Source organism: Alligator mississippiensis, chromosome 10, assembly GCF_030867095.1.
Source record: "Alligator mississippiensis isolate rAllMis1 chromosome 10, rAllMis1, whole genome shotgun sequence".
NCBI lineage: Eukaryota > Metazoa > Chordata > Crocodylia > Alligatoridae > Alligator > Alligator mississippiensis.
In genome coordinates, this window is record NC_081833.1 from 19,220,149 (window position 1) to 19,234,878 (window position 14,730).

Sequence of the window (14,730 nt, forward strand, 5' to 3'; positions counted from 1 at the left end):
AGGGATGAAGACAGGAAGGCCAAAGCACAATTGGAGGTGCAGCTAGCAAGGGATGTGAAAGGTAATAACAGCAGTTTCTACAAGTATGTTGGTAGCAAGAGGAGGATCAGGGAATGTGTGGGTTCCTTATTGAATGGAGGAGGCAACAGTGTGACAGAGGATGCAAAAAAGGCTGAAGTGCTCAATGCCTTTTTTGCCTCAGTTGATGGCGATCCCCATTATTTAGGTATGTACTTGCCAAGAAAAAGGAAAACTTAAAAATAAAAATAAAATGCTGGTTCCTCAGTGGTCCTCAGCAGGGTGGATTTGATTTAAATCAAACCGATTTAAATTACAATTTAAATCAATTGTCAGGGAGCCTTGATTTAAATTGCTGTTTTCTACAAAAAGTGCATTCTTGTTGTTTGATACAACTTTAATACATAGTCTTCACTACTGGGAGATAGATGTAGGGTTCATTTTTAGAAGGTACACACTATACAGTGATTTATTTTGTTTTTGTTTTTTTTCAGATTAATATTGCAGCTACATCAGAAAACTAGATTGTGATGTGGTTATTTTATTTACCAAAGCTAAGTGAAGCAGATACTTGTGAAGTCATTGGGAGGTGAACTATCTGCAATTCACTAGATTAATCATGGATATTTGGGGGGCGGGGATATTTTTACCATGCTGTATTAGGAGGACATCAAATGAGTGCTGCAGCCACATATTAGCTTGGGCCTTTCTTCACTTTCTTCTAGGTTTCTTCTCTTCTTTGATTTCTTCTCTTCTACAGCCTGGCAAGCCTGCTGCCATGATGGGTTTTCCCTTCTACCATACTATTCCCTCACTAGATCTCAAAATCAATGGAGAGGGTATACTCAGAAATGTATCCTTCAAGACTTCTGGAATACTCTGTTCAGAATGTTTCTTTTTTTTTTTTCTCCTGCCCCTCCCTCCTTTCATTTATCTCCAGACTCTTCCTCCTTGCCCCGATCTACTCCACACCCAAGGATCCTCTATTTCATAGATTATATAGTTGGAAGGGACCCAATGGATCACTGTGTCCAACCCCCTGCCCGTGGCAGGAAAGAGAACCGAGGTCAGATGACCCCAGCCAGGTGACTGTCAAGCCTTCCCTTGAAGACCTCCAAGTTAGGTAGGATGGGGAGGTGCTGCTGTTGGCCCAGCCTAAACCCACAGCTACACAGCACTCAACAGAGGGTGCAGCAGTCCAATGCGTGGCCCCCTACCTGAACCTTGTGGCCCCTGGGGTCTATGGCTGTGTCACCCTTGACTTCAGCAAAAGCAGAACTATGCCAACAGCTTTGTGAATCCCACCCACAGGTATATTTTGAGAGAAGAAGCTTGTCCCTCCATTGGGCTTCCAATGGTAGAATCACCCAGCACCTAGTGCTTTGGAATAATTCCCCTTGCAGGCCCAAGTTTGGAGGAGCTGGAGAGAGTAATAGAGCAACAGGAACTGTTGGCCGGAAGGAGGGACTATAATGGCACTAAGCGCTCACCCCTTTCATCCCCAGATCACCAGCCTTTTCAGGAAGGAAGGAATTCTCCCCATTTTACAGGTGGGCAAGTTGAGGCACAGCTAAGAGGAGAAACTCCTCCAAGATTACATGTGCATTTCAAGGCTGGTTCACCTACATGTTGCCCTGTCTGGGCTTCTCCGATTTCCTCCCCACAATCAGGTTCTGTCGCTCAAGATGCAATCTAACCTGCTCTTTGGGCTAAAAATCTCTCTGAATGAGAAAGCTCTGCCTTTTGCAACTCCAGTGCAGTCACAACTGCTATTCAAAGCAGCTTGGGTTGCATACGCAAAATGGGACAATTGGAGAAAGGACAGGTTGCAATATTCATTTAACTTCTTGAAACTTTGCACTTTTAGAGAGAGATAAGGGCTTGATTGTGTACACAAACTTTCAGAGAGACTATAGAACCGATGGTAGGTAATCAGATCTATTCTCTCTCATCTCGGCATACTGCTGTTATCAAGGATGTTATCTCTAGAGACAAATCCACAGGTTGAGAACTGAAACCAAGCATCACAGGAATGCTTCATGAGATCTTCTAGACCAGCATTTCTCGACCCAAAAGTGGGTCACAAAAGTATATGAAAGGGTCACAAACAAGCTTTAAAAATGAATCAACAAACTTTAAAAATGAATTCTTCCTTAAAGGAGAAAAAACTGGGAAACTGGGGTTTCCCTTACGGGCTGGCAGAGTCCCAGTCTGTGAGGGGCTGCTTGGGCCCCTGCCCCCCAGTTGTCATCCCCCCCACCCCTAGTTGTCCCCCCCCCCCCCCCATCAAGGGTAGCCATCATAGAGGACAGTCCAGTTGTCCTCTGTCCTCTATTGATATGAAACCCAATGCCTTTATGTCTTGAAGAGAAAAACAGAGGACATAAAGGCTTTGGATTTCATATCAATAGAGGACAGAGTAGCAGAAAACGGGAATGTCCTCTATGATGGCCGCCTGACCCCTACCCTCTGCCCCATACACTGGGGGACCAGAGCCTGGATGTGGGGGGCAGAAATTGGGAGTGAGGGCCACCAGCAGGGCTATTTACTGGGTTGGAACTGGCCATCAGTGTTTACAAATGGGTCCTAGTACAAAAATGGTTGAGAATCACTGTTCTAGACTGAGCACTGAGTCCCATTGGGTAGAGTGGTTTCTTTTAATCTTTACTAGTCTCTGGGAGCCACATAAAATTGGGCCCCTAATATAGTCCATGCCTGTTATAACCTATTCATAAAATTTCTAAGAAGGTTACATGAATATGTTGTCTCCAGTTGTATATAATTAGGAGTTATTATCCCAATTCTGTGATAATATACTTGAAATTTAACATGTCTTAAATTAAAACTATCTTCATATAGGTTAGTTTAAAAAAAAAAAAAAAGCAACTTAACAAAAAAAAATTGTCTAAGAAATCTGATTTAAATTAGAAACCTGTTTTGTTTTTTTAAATTGTAGATTTTTATCCACCCGGGTTCTTGGGGCCACTATGGCCCAGCCTCACAACCCATGGGGCAGGGAGGGAGCCTCCAGTGTGAAGGGGAGCAGCAAAAGTGGTAGCCACCCCCCCTCCCCCCACTATTGATTAGTGGAGGGCTGCCTGCCTCCCCCCCCCCAATCAGCAGTGAGGAGTGGGGATACGCGATGGGCAGCCCTCTTGGCCAAGCAAGAGGTAAGGCTGCCAGGGCCCCTTTGGCCACTCAGCAGCAAGGGTGAGCTGTCGCAGAAAGACCACAGAAATGGTGCCAGGTGCTGTGAGAAACCCATGATTTTTCCCCTCACCTCAACAGGAATTAAGCAGATCCCTACCATAACATTTAGAGAATCAAGAGACCAAGACTGAAAAAATCCCTTTCATACCCGAGGCAACTCTTTCCATTGATTTGGAAACCCTTCCTTGTCATTCTAGGCATCTGACAGCCACAGATGAAGTGTTTCAGTGATGGTGTTTTAGATATCATTCTCCCGTTGTACTCGGCCTTGGTGAGGCCACAGCTGGAGTACTGCATCCAGTTTTGGGCTCCACAATTCAAAAAGGATGTGGAGAAGCTTGAGAGGGTGCAGAGGAGAGCCACGCGCATGATCAGAGGTCAGGAAAACAGACGTTACGCTGACAGGCTGAAAGCCATGGGGCTCTTCAGCCTGGAAAAGCGCAGGCTCAGGGGTGATCTGGTGGCCACCTATAAGCTTATCAGGGTTGCTCATCAGGATCTGGGGGAACATCTGTTCACCAGAGCGCCCCAAGGGATGACAAGATCAAACGGTCACAAACTCTGCTGCAACTGATTCAGACTGGACATAATAAAGAACTTCTTCACTGTCCGAGCCCCCAAGGTTTGGAATTGACTGCTGCCGGAGGTGGTTCAAGCACCCACTTTGAACGCCTTCAAGACACATTTGGATGCTTATCTTGATGGGATCCTATGACCCCAACTGACTTCCTGCCCCTGGGGCAGGGAGCTGGACTCAATGATCCTCCAGGGTCCCTTCCAGCCCTAATGTCTATGAAATCTATGAAATTTTGCTTAAAGGAAAAGCACTGCAATTTATAGGACATACACGTGGTTCCAAATTGTTGTAGTATTGAACTCTCATCCCCCACCCCAGGGGAGCTAGGGTCCAAGGAATGACGTTAAGTCAGCGCTTTGGACCCAGCAAAGAAAAGTGTCTATGTAGCGATCACATGGCAAACTTCATTAAAACTTCTGCAAAAATAAATATGGCTAGCAAATAAATGAGAATGTAATGCAGATAATGCATTACATGAATATATCTAGATATGCTCTACAACCACTTATAAATTTAACAGAAATAAGCAGTCTTGCAACTGAGTATCATTTAAAACTCCAAATCCTAAAAGCCCAAATAGGTCACCAACCCACCAAGAGGATCTTATTCAAAATAGAGACTAAGTTCTAAGAGGTGCAGGATCCTCAGAATTCTTGCCAATGGGAACCTTAGCACAGGATGCAGAAAGAAAATATCTTGGATCGCTGACCCCTTTTTTATTCCCCCCATAAAGACTTACAAAATTACCTGATAGAAACTTGGACAAATATGGTAATGAAAGGTGCCATTATGTCATTCTATCAGCCAAGATAGTATACACGGACTTAATCCCTTTATCAGGATTAGATGGCCTGAGACTGGCTAATTGTCCAAGAAGTATTTCACACCAGGGGACCAGTTCCATTTCTCTTATGCTACTTTTTCTTAGCCTAACTTATGCTAACTTAAAAGTGCTTAAGGCCTACTAAAATACGACATTATTGATAACATAACCTAATCTATTCCAAAGGTCTACAATAGGAGCTTTCATTCTGTAGATTTTGTACTGGAGTTGAAAGGGCTGGAATTGTAACAAATACCATCACTAACATGAAGTTAAAAGCTGCCAGGCAGCTGTATAAGAAGGATTAGTCTGCAGATCCGGGGTGTGTTTTTACAGATTCAAAACTGAAGAGGGTTGGACCCTGGTCAGCAATACTTCCTCTACTTGTGTACACTGGGAGCTAAGGTTGATGTTAGAAACACATACTGAGGTTAGAGTTTCTGGTTCCAAGGGGTATTTTTTTTTTAGTGACGCAAGTAGTGGCAGTTCTTGTTTTGACTGCTGTCTTAAACTAAACCAATGTTCGTGTATGTAAACAGTGCAACTAACATGCCTATAATGTTTCTGTTTGCTTATGTCTTCTCTTTTCAAGAAGCAAAACTGAATTACAATACTGCATACTGAACAAACACACAAATTCCACAGTCAACACAGAAAATATTACTGCTTTCTCACTCATCTCAAATGGATTACATCTCAATCAACTGACAAGGAAGGACACTCTGACATGTTGGTCACCTCTTTCCTCTACCACAAACATTACTATATCCAATTTCACTGTGCCTCAAAACCAAAGACCTAATGGTTACACTGATACAAAGTACAAATTATTCCCTGCCACTTGCCCTTTCTCCAGCAGCAGGGAGAGGTAGGCGGAGGCGGTATCCGTGAGTACATTAGGCAAGTTTTCTTTCCATTCTTTGCTTCAAAGGCAATTTGCTGATGGTGCAATACATAGTTTCATAGTGCTTATGGTCAGACGGGGCCTAAACAGATCATCAGGTCTGACCCCCTGCCCCGGGCAGGAACGAGTGCTGGGGTCATAACACCCCAGCCAAATCTCTGTCCAGCCTCTTCATGAAGACGCCCAAGGTAGGAGAGAGCACCACCTCCCTTGGGAGCCCATTGCAGAGCCTGGCAGCCCTAACTGTAAAGTAATGTCTCCTGATGTCCAACCTGAACCTTCTCTCTAACAATTTGTGGCCATTATTCCTAGTAACCGCCAGTGGTGCCCGGGGGAAACAGAGCCTCACCCAATTTCCGCTGGTCCCCCCCCCCGATGAGTTTGTAAATGGCCACCAGATCCCCTCTCAGCCTCCTCTTGTGGAGGTTGAATCGTTTCAAGCCCTTTAGCTTCTCTTCGTAGGGCCTGACCCGCTGCCCCTTGACCATGTGAGTGGCCCTCCTCTTGATGGTGCCCAGAATTGAACGCAGTACTCCAACTGTGGCCTGACCAACGCCGCATAGAGGGGAAGGATCACCTCCCTGGACCTGCTTGTGATGCATCTGCAGATGCACGACAAGGTGCAGTGAGCCTTACTGACCACTTCCTCGCATCGGCAGCTCATGTTCATCCTGGAGTCAATGACTCCAAGATCCCTTTCTGCCACCGTGTTGACAAGAGGGGTGTTCCCCAGCCTATAGGTGTGTTGCAGGTTCCTTCTCCCTAGATGCAGCACCCTGCACTTGTCTGCATTGAATTTCATCCTATTCTCATCTTCCCACCTCTGTAACCTGTCTAGATCTAGCTGGATTCTGTCCCTCCCCTCCAGCATGCCCACCTCGCCCCACAACTTGGTGTCGTCAGCAAATTTGGACAGCGTGTTTTCCACACCACCTCCAGATCGCTGATAAAGATGTTGAACAGTACAGGCCCCAGGACTAAGCCCTGTGGGATTCCACTGCCCACATCCCTCCAGGTCAAAAACGACCAGTCCACCACCACTCTCTGGGTGCGACCATCGAGCCAATTTGCTACCCATCTGACTGTGTAGGCATCAATGCCGCAGCCACCCAGGTGTTTTTTTTGTTTTTTTTAAGAGAATGTGGTGGAAAAGTGCCAAAGGCCTTCTTAAAGTCCACCTCAACACCCTCGTCCAGGGACTTTGTGACCTGATCATAAAAAGAAACTAAGTTAGTCAGGCAGGATCTGCCCTCAGTGAACCCATGTTGGTTGCCCTTGAGCATTACCTCCCATGCTGGGCCCCCGCAGATGTGCTCCTTGATAATTTTCTCAAAGGTCTTCCCAAGGACCAAGGTAAGACTGACTGGCCTAAAATTGCCGGGGTCCTCCTTTCTCCCCTTCTTGTAAATAGGGACCACATTGGCCCTTTCCAATCCTCTGGAACCTGGCCAGAGCCCCACAAGTGGTCATACAGCTGTGCTAGGAGCCTTGCTATGACCCCCACCAATTCCCTCAGCACCCTTGGGTGAAGAGCATCTGGACCTACTGATTTAAACATATCCACCCCCTCTAAAAGTTCCCCAACTAGGTTGTCCCTGACCCTAGGCATGGCGGTGCCTCCTCTGGGTCTGTCCATAATCCTAGTTGGGGGAGTCCCTGTTCAGAAATATGGAGCTTTTATGGTCTCCGTGAGCTGCCTCAGGAGCCCCGCATCTATTTCTTCCCCTTGATGTGGGGGTCTGTAGCAGACCCTACCACCAAATCCCTTTCTCCTTGCCCCCCATATAGCCTAACCCACAATCTAAAAAGCTAAAGAGGGGCTGGGAAACAGACGGCAAAGTCCCACCACTCACGCAGGTTTCTATCCTGTGTACAGGACCTCCACTTGACACAGGAGGTACATGGTCCCACTAGGGGGAATGCCATACTGGATCTGGTATTGGCAACGGGGGATGACATGGTAGGGGACCTACAGATCGGTAGCCATCTGGGGGACAGTGATCACCTAATAATAGAATTTACCATAAGATGTCGAGTGGGTAAGGTAACTAGTAGGGTGAAAGTGCTAGACTTTAGGAAAGCTGATTTACATGAACTCAGGCGATTAGTCAAGGACGCACTGCAGAGTAGGCGTTTTGAAGTGATGGGAGCCCAGGAAGGGTGGCTGTGCCTTAAGGAAACGATCGTTCGGGCACAAAGCAAGACGATCCCCGTGCGGGGTAAAAGAGGGAAAGGGGCCAGGAGGCTTCCCTGGCTGACCAGAGAAATCCAGGGCAGCCTAAGGGCCAAAAGGGGAGCACATAAAAAGTGGAAACAGGGAGAGATCACCAAAGACGAATATACCTCCTCTGCTCATGCTTGTAGAGAGGCAGTTAGACGGGCCAAAGCTACCATGGAGCTGAGGAGGGCATCCCAAGTAAAGGACAACAAGAAATTGTTTTTTAGATATATAGGGAGTAAAAGGAAGGCCCAGAGAGGAATAGGACCCCTGCTAAATGGGCAGAAGCAATTGGTGACGGACAGGGGGGACACGGCTGAACTCCTCAGTGAGTTCTTTGCCTCAGTGTTCCTAAGCGAGGGGCACAACAAGTCTCTCACTGGGGTTGTAGAGAGGCAGCAGCAAGGCGCCAGACTACCACGCGTAGACCCTGAGATGGTGCAGAGTCACTTGGAAGAACTGGATGCCTTCAAGTCGGCAGGCCCAGATGAGCTCCATCCGAGGGTACTGAAGGCACTGGCCAACGTCATTGTACAGCCACTGGTGGGAATATTCGAACGCTCGTGGTGCACGGGCCAAGTCCTGGAGGACTGGAAAAGGGCCAATGTGGTCCCCATTTTCAAGAAGGGGAGGAAGGAGGACCCGGGCAACTATAGGCCAGTCAGTCTCACCTCCATCCTTGGCAAAGTCTTTGAAAAAATTATCAAGGCTCACATTTGTGAGAGCCCGGCAGGGCAAATTATGCTGAGGGGAAACCAGCACGGGTTCGTGGCATGCAGATTGTGCCTGACCAATCTAGTCTCTTTATGACCAGGTTACGAAACGCCTGGACACAGGAGGAGGGGTGGATGTCGTATACTTAGACTTCAGGAAGGCCTTCGATACGGTATCCCACCCCATACTGGTGAACAAGTTAAGAGGCTGTGACTTGGATGACTACACAGTCTGGTGGGTGGCAAATTGGCTGGAGGGTCACACCCAGAGAGTCGTGGTGGATGGGTCGGCTTCGACCTGGAAGGGTGTGGGCAGTGGGGTCCCGCAGGGCTCGGTCCTTGGACTGATACTCTTTAATGTCTTCATCAGTGACTTGGATGAGGGAGTGAAATGTACTCTGTCCAAGTTTGCAGATGACACAAAGTTATGGGGAGAAGTGGACATGCCGGAGGGCAGGGAACAGCTGCAAGCAGACCTGGACAGGTTAGACAAGTGGACAGAAAACAACAGAATGCAGTTCAACAAGGAGAAATGCAAAGTGCTGCACCTAGGGAGGAAAAATGTCCAGCACACCTACAGCCTAGGAAATGACCTGCTGGGTGGCACGGAAGTGGAAAGGGATCTTGGAGTCCTAGTGGACTCCAAGATGAACATGAGTCGGCAGTGTGACGAAGCCATCAGAAAAGCCAATGGCACTTTATCGTGCATCAGCAGATGCATGACGAATAGGTCCAAGGAGGCGATACTTCCCCTCTATCGGGCGCTGGTCAGACCGCAGTTGGAGTACTGCGTGCAATTCAGGGCACCACAATTCAAGAGGGATGTGGATAACCTGGAGAGAGTCCAGAGAAGGGCCACTCGTATGGTTAAGGGCCTGCAGACCAAGCCCTACGAGGACAGACTAGAGAAACTGGACCTTTTCAGCCTCCACAAGAGAAGGTTGAGAGGCGACCTTGTGGCTGCCTGTAAGTTCATCACGGGGGCACAGAAGGGAATTGGTGAGGTTTTATTCACCAAGGCGCCCCCGGGGGTTACAAGAAATAATGGCCACAAGCTAGCAGAGAGCAGATTTAGATTGGACATTAGGAAGAACTTCTTCACAGTTCGAGTGGCCAAGGTCTGAAACGGACTCCCAAGGGAGGTGGTACTCTCCCCTACCCTGGGGGTCTTCAAGAGGAGGTTAGATAACCATTTAGCTGGGGTCATCTAGACCCAGCACTCTTTCCTGCCTATGCAGGGGGTCGGACTCGATGATCTATTGAGGTCCCTTCCGACCCTAACATCTATGAATCTATGATACATGGCACCTCACTGCCACCTCCCCCCAGCTCCCTATAGATGAGCCACCTGTGGCCCCCCACCTGCTCCCCGGCTGGGCCTTGCAGCTATGCATTCCCATCCTGGGCCCCATGAACTGCCCTGGCTGGGCAGCACCCCCAGCCCCAGGTGCCAACCCTGCCCCACTCCTTCTCTCACTTTGGGGGCCTGAATCTTCCCACCCTTCCCATGTTGCCTATGCCCCTCCCCTCCCCTCCCCCCCAGACTTATCCACAGGCAGCTAGGGGAGCTGCTCTCCACCACTGCCTGGTGGTATTGCTGGTAACATGCATGTGCAAACATGCACATGGCACCCCCAGCAGTCTCCTGTGTTTTTTTTCCTTTAAAGAAAAAAAGCTGTGATTTTCTCCTTCAAAGAGAAAATCCATGTTTTTTCATGATGAACGGAAAACCCAGTCCCCTGCACATGATTCTGGAATGATAGTTGCTATAGTTTGACCGTGTTGAGGGGAATCTGGGATAAAACTGCCCCGGAGTCATTCAGCCCAGGACCGGGACTTGATGTTTACATTTTGGGACTGTCCTGCACAATTAGAAAGGTGGTCACCCCAATGCACTCGGACATCTACATCTCAAGAACCCCAAGTACATGTCACCTCATTCTCTTCCTCCTAGAGATACCTGGGGACAGTTTATTTTCTTCCTTCTGCTGAATATTTTTCTGGGTCATTTTTTTTTTACTAGAAGTATGGAGTTCGGCAGAATGCATCCCTGAGGCACATCATTGCAGTGTATTCCTGAGGGTTATAAAAAATTACTTATTATTGCTAAAGAAGATGAGAGCAGCTGGTGAGATTTCCCTGGGTAAGCAAACAATTAACTATAAATGCATTTCTTTTATTCAAGCCAAGAAACCATGCATGATACTGAGCTCGAACTATGAACCAGGATTATATTACATAGCCTGACATGCCAACTACTGCTACAGGTCAGGAGCACTTAGAATAAAGATGCATCTCCTCAGCTCCCAGGCCCAATTCAGCATCTTCTCTGCAACCATCATGATATTTTCCTACATGTAACATGAAGATAAAGGGATAAGCAACTGCCACTACATACCTACATATAATCATATGATACCCCTTTGCTCACAGTGATTCCCCTAGCAGGAAAAGCCCTTGGACTTGGCAAGATGCCCAAGGAGTCTTCCCTTTTCCAAGGAAGAGATGGCTGGGATGAGCTGCTGCAGACTCTTGGGTTTGATTCCCCTCTCACTCATTATCATCCCAATCTGGAAGCAACTCCACAGACCAGGGAATCCCATCAACACATGCAAGATCAGAATCGCACCTGGAGAATGTGCATGGCTGGGGAGAAGGCAGCAGCAGGCTTCCTCTGACATCAGGCCTGTGCGTATCCCCACAGCAAAAGCAGTTCCTGTAGGACACTCATCTTTACAAACAAGAGCACAAACAGAAAAGAGAACCTAAAACATGCATAGCTTGAATGTCAATTGGCAGGCATCTTAAAAGCTTCACTTTCTCCCAAACCACCTCTTTGCTTCCTAGTGATGTTCTGTGTTGGGAATGACTTGACTCTCTCCTCCCAGGAAATATTTTACCTGTCTTCAGACTCCAGTAACAGAGGTTTAGTGTGCTGTTCCTGTACTCTCAGGCTGTCTAAATACAAAGCTGGCAAAGGTATGAGGTACAAGGCAAACCCCAGAAATTTTGTAAGAATAGAGAAGGCGGTGGAAGGAGGTGAAAGGGTCAAAGCTTTTCAGACCTGGTTCTAGGTACACTGGTGCATCTACAAGACAATTTCGGCTCCCCCAGTAAACAGAAGTGTGAAAATCTTTTATGTTCCTGATATTGCTGACAAAGCCATAGAAAGCAAACATGTAGATTAGATCCTATGGAAAGAAGAAATGTTGAGAACAAGAAGAGGTTCCCAGACTGGGGATAGGTTGGGTAAACTGAGATCAAGTGCATGAAATGCAAACCTAAAATGGTCAAGAATCTGGTGTTACAGCTGAAGCTCAAGAGACAAAGGATACCTCATACCTGGACTCATGTTCACCTTGGGAGGAAACCAGTTCCTAGTACTGTCCAGCTCCAAGACAGAACCACACAAATCTTGTGCTCTTGTTTTATAATCTCTGGGTTCCCTCCCTAATGGAGTAATCACCCCAGTTGAGCTCACCTGGATGGGCTCAGGACAAACAGGTGATGAAAGCTAATCTGCAAAAGGAAGGATTTTTAACTTTTTTTTTCTGCTAGCTGCCAGGTCAGTAGACATTCTGCCCTATGGCCTATTGTGAGTTAGACTTAATCCCATCCCTGGGAACCTGCCAACTCCTCTCCAGAAAGAGCTGGTGTCTCGAGTTCAATGCTCTGTGCCAGTATCACAGACTCTCTCTACTTTATAGTTTGGTAATTATCCTTTGACCCAAGTTCATCTCTTACTCCTAATGTTAAGTCCTGCTATGTAATTTTTAAACCTCGCAGTACTTGATAATAAGCCTTTCTACCATCCTGAAACCAACTGGCAGTCACCTCATAGAAGCTACTTTTCCAGTGCAACTTGGCTGCCACATCTAACCACAGCCAGCCAAAGGCCTGTGCAGCATGTGAAGTCCCTCTGGGCTTCCTCCAGCCCCACAAATCCTCAGAGGAGAAACAGAGTGGTCAGACCTTAGTTCAGGAAACTTTACACACCTGCATCTGTCCCATTGTCTTTAAAGGAAACTACCCACATGCTCTGGTGTTTCTTCAAATAGTGGCCTTAGAGAAGGAAACTGGCATGTGGGACCTACAGGCTGTAGATATAGTCAATAACTGAAGAATCACAGTGACTGGTGCAGGTTGCAGAACTATCATGAGCCTAAGTTATACATAATATGGGCTTAGGCTTGTCTAGATTGAAGTGCTCCACACAGAATCAATAAGCAGCTGCCTGGGAATGTAGAGTCAAAACCTGCTAGTTGAGGCAACCTGTATCAAGTTAGGACAGGTGTGGCTAATAGCTTTTGTGAATAGTAGTTAGAGGTAATCGCTCCAGTAACTTGATGTTTTTAGCTTTTAATATGAGGACTTGAATTGTGTATGGTCAGCTGGAATCCTACTGAGACAATAGTATGTCCTCACTAACTGAGTATAAGGTGGAAATGTATAACTACCTATATGACCACCTGTTTTGGGTTGAGGAAAGGCTTATGTTAAGCTGCAAAGCTGCAACTGAAGCAAAGGGTCCTAGGGCTTGTTTCTGAATGACTATTGAGTGAACATGACCATTATCCTGGTCAGCAAAGGTCAAGTCAAACAGAACAGAAGGCCTAAAGAAAAACATTATATAAAAGGTCAAGTAGAGTATATCACAGCTTTACTTTAAAATTGTTGGCAGTAGTGTTGGCTGTAACTCAGTGTACTAGATGTAGTTTTGCTATAACAGATAGATCTGTGTTAAGTTTATTAAATACACTCTAAAAACAAAGCTACCTTGTCAGTGAAAACCATATGCCCAGATGAAAAAGAAAAGGGATAGTGACAAGCACCATGATGGTGAAAGAAGGTAAAAAAATCCTCCCTTCCAACAATGTAATTTTTATAAAGACAAATCCCAGCTAACTGGTACCTTCTAAGCTGGCAGAAAAACTGGTTCAGACCAGTTACCAAAGTCAGTGAAACAAAAAAGTCAGAGAATGCTTATTAGAATAATCCACATATAAATATAGGATAGACTGCAGAGAAAATTGGAGCCCCAAGCAAATTCAAGATGACCTGCTGCCAATCTGCATACCTGAGTCTCTCCAGCCAATATAGGTGAAATCTGTATTGCACCAGGTAGCTACACATTGGGATAAGTGTTTATTCTTGTGCTTGACATAAGCAATAACAAGTCAGACTATAGACCTGTTTCCTCTTATTAGTAGCCAACCAACTTCGGGCAGGTGGCTGCTGTGTGATAAGAGATTTTGCACTTCCCTGTCACTTTAGCAAATCCTAAGTGAAGCCACACGCTTGCAACCTGGTTTTGGTCCCACCAGGAAAGAGAATAAGTAATCTGATTTGCGAGATAGGGTATTACTTACTATCTGCTAACAGGGAATGGAGGACCATAAGAAGGGTAATCATTAAGGGAATTGAGGCAGAAGGCAGGGTAGAAGGCACCTTAGAGGCTAACTTGTTCAGAGTAGCATAAACTTCTGTAGGTGACAGCCTACTTTGTCAGATGCTAGTTGCTGTCACTAACATGAAAGCTTATGTCTTACTGAGCAAGTTAGTTTCCAAGGTGCTCTATAGTGCTATTTGAAAACAACAGTCCATGCCCAAGAAGCAGAGGTCCAAGAGAGGCAGAAAAACAGGTTGAGGATGTCTCTAAGCTAGGAAGACAGGTTGGCCATGGCAGGGAGCGGACAGCCTCCATGGTATGCCTCCATGATATGCCTCCATGGGCATGGCTTGGGAGCAAGTTCCTTAAGTATGAACCCAAGGAACGCACAGATAGATTACCAATTTGGAAGCTTTTGGCACGACTGTCTAAATAGGACATCTTAGAGAAGGGACCTAGGGAAGAAAAAGAAGGACCACTGGCAGTCACAGTAATGGCTACTGATTGAGATGCCCTGGCCATGTGTCACAGGCATATTATAAAACACTTGGATCGATGCTGACATTAGGATAAAATCAGTCTCTGTGGATGATATCCCCAAACATGTGTCCCCAAGGGAGCAGCAGTTGTTGGTCCTAGAGGATGTGCTGTGAGTTACTGAACAATCAGGATTCAAAATTAACCTGGTGAAGGTTTAGTGACGCCAGCCCTTGGCATCCTACTTAGGAGTAAAACTGGGACACGGAGGGCACTGACCCCACTTGCAAAGAGTGGAGCCAATAGAAAACTTGCTGCTACCAAACCTGAGGTTATTCATTCCTTACTGGGTGTTCAGTGTGGCCTATGGGCAGCTGGTTCTACCTGCAAGCAAACAGCTT

The 14,730-nt window shown here is 46.6% G+C and overlaps 1 protein-coding gene across 3 annotated transcripts in view; it reads right to left on the reverse strand.

The window, feature by feature from the left end:
• GGT1 (gamma-glutamyltransferase 1) overlaps window positions 1–14,730 on the reverse strand; it is a 69,322-nt gene that overhangs the window by 30,879 nt on the left and 23,713 nt on the right. The window lies entirely within an intron of this gene.